This window comes from Sturnira hondurensis, unplaced genomic scaffold (genome assembly GCF_014824575.4).
Source record: "Sturnira hondurensis isolate 20B ecotype Veracruz unplaced genomic scaffold, ASM1482457v3 Scaffold0011880, whole genome shotgun sequence".
NCBI lineage: Eukaryota > Metazoa > Chordata > Mammalia > Chiroptera > Phyllostomidae > Sturnira > Sturnira hondurensis.
In genome coordinates, this window is record NW_028084511.1 from 640,881 (window position 1) to 643,857 (window position 2,977).

Here is a 2,977-nt window from a genome sequence, read left to right on the forward strand (position 1 = left end):
CAAAAAATTTTTTTTTGTATTCTGCTCCATAGTATTTCAATATTTTGAGAAACCTGGAGGGTGGGTGTGATTATACTATTTATAATACTGCAAACAGGTTTTTCCCTGGATACAATTACAAATGTCACCTAAGAAGAGGCATTTCTCAAACTCAGGACCAGTTCTGTTCAGAGAACACAGAAAATATTTTAGTTTAATTTTGGATTTGGTGGTGGTATGGGACTAGTGGTCAAAGCAACTCCTGCTTTCACGGTCTTGGAATAAGCCTTTCTCTGTGTTGGCCATCAGGGTCCCTGTTGGTAAAATGGAAATATTTCCTGGGGTCTTTAGCTCCCTTTCCCCTTGGAACTGAATAGCGTGGGTGAAACAGGAAAGTTTTCACCCATTTACTCTAACTTTGTTTGTTTCCATCAGTTCAATTTATTCTAACCAGTCCCAAACAAATTAGCTAGATTCCCAGGTTGTGTCAATCAGGACGACTAGGGTTAACCTTGGACTCCAGGCACTAAACCACTAATGACAACGGGCGTTTCCATATACAAGTTGTACAGGGGGTGAGGTGTCACATAGCACAGTGCATTAAGCAATAATATATAACCCATTATAAGAAAAACCATTTTATTATAACTCCTTATGAAGTTAAAAACAGAGGCAGACCCTTCTAAATAAAGAACTATAAAACAACAAAGTCCATCCCATTAAAAATCAAATCATCTAAAACATTGAAAAGTTTAAGATGACAAAGAGGACCCCGAGACAGCACTCCAGCTGCTAACACACCATCCTCCTAGAGTCACAGCTACGGGGACAGTATTCGCTTCTGAATTCCCAGGTGGAGAAAGATGAGCCGAGTGGGTATTTTAAGGGGCAGAAATGATCATCGCTCTGCAACGAGAAAAAGGATCAGCATCTTCACAGTGTAGCTTTTTCTTTTGTCTCAGAGGCCCTAGTGTTCCTGAGCCCCAGGGAGGGGTGGAGGAGGGGAGCAAAGAGGTAATGTTTTGGATCATGTTCTAAAAGCATTAATACACGTTGTATATGTCTAGCAATATAAGTATTTTTACTTTTCTTAACCATAAAATATATCAGAGATTTGTAATATATATCTAATTTAATATAGCATCTGTAACACACCTCAGATTTTAAAGAGTGCTTACCTCTCTCTAGCGTACAGCTCCTCCCCTCCAGAGAGAGCTACATCCAAGGTCACAATATACATATTTGTATACAAATATTGTATATATTGTAAATTAGAATTTCCCTTCTCACTGCCCAGGAAGGGGGAGCCATATAATTTAGGAAATGCACACCATGGCAGTCAGGCATTTAATCCGTTAGGGACAGAGTCTAAAATATTCCTGAGTGCATATTACCATGGATTATCTCTACCTTATCAAAGTCCACAGTCTACGGTTTGGTATCAATTTTACAACATTTCTATTCAATATTCTGTTGATGTGGACTTTGGTAAACATATTTCACCTACTGCCTCCTCTTCCATGGCTCCTGAGAGACAATCTGAGTGAATGTGGTTAAAGCCAGTTAACGTGCTGATTAATGCCAGACAGACAAGGGGCTGCTAAAAAGACCGGCACCCCTAGTGAGGCAGGAACGCCTTAACCAGCCTTTTCTGAATTGGAAGTGCAGGTGTTTATACAATTTCCTCGTAAAAACCTTGTTTCCTGTTATAACATATCCTTGAACCAAGTTAATCTACATATTTTAAGTAAGCTCACCTCAACTTTCTGGTTGATTGGCTTTCCAATGTATAAATTTGCTCTTCCTGATCTTCTTGGGGGACCACCTTGTTTATTTGCATCATTTCCTATGCTTATTCTTATAGGAGCTGGGTGGCTAGAGAAAGGGAAAAGAAGACACAGAGGAATGGGATTAATATTTATGCCAGTCCTGGTGACTGAAGTTCAGTACCTCTACATGTGGTGTCATCCTGTCCTCACTTTAGAAAATGAGTTAATAGTTCAACAACAACAAAATTAAACTAATGAGTAAAATAGAACCAGAGGTGTGGAAACAGGGCACAGACTGACAGTGACCAGAGGGGAGGGGCGAGGGGGACAACGGTGGAAAGGAGGGGAGGGCACTAGTCAAAGAACATGTACAAATGCCCCACGGACACGGACAATGGTGCAGGGATTGACTGAGGGAGTGGGGGTGGACTGGGCAGAGGATGGAAAAGGGGGAAAATTGGAACAACTGTAATATAGTGACAATAAAAAATTAGAAAAAAGAAAATGAGTTAATAGTTTAACAATTGAACCTAGGAAGCTTCATCTAGGGAAGGGTCTCCCGAATATATCACCAGATTGCTATTACCTGACCGGATATCATTATTTAAAATTGGATGATCTTAAGCCATCAATCAAAGGCAGGGTCTAAATGAGCCAATAAGAGTCCTATGTCATCAATCATGGATAAAGTTAAAATATTTAACATTAAAGTAGTTAAAACTAGTATTCTAATAAACCTCTTTCCCTAGTCTATGGCTTTATAGTGATCAGTCTACTATCATTGATTCAATTAGGGCCTCAAATATTCCCCGTGGGTCTTGGCTGAGAGATAAGAAATGGAATTTATAACATGAACACTATAATTAGAACAAGGTGATTTCTCAGTCGAGTTACTACATATATGGTGAAATGAGACCTACTGGTTGTATACACAGCTTTCTACCACAATGAAGAGAATTAACTGATGCAATGAGGGCACCAGCCACTACACACAGGTTATGAGTCAAGCACTGTTTAATCTCTTTACATGCATTATGTCACTTACTTCTTACCACAAGTCTGTGAAACAGGCACTATTCTCTTCACTTTAAAGGTGGGGAATCTGAGGCACAGAAGTAATAAATAACTTCCTTAAAGTCACACTGGTAGTAGGTAGCAGAGCTGAGAGATCAGGGACAAAGAACAATATGGCAGCAAGAGAGTAAGAGTCTCACGGAGGCTTGGTCAAC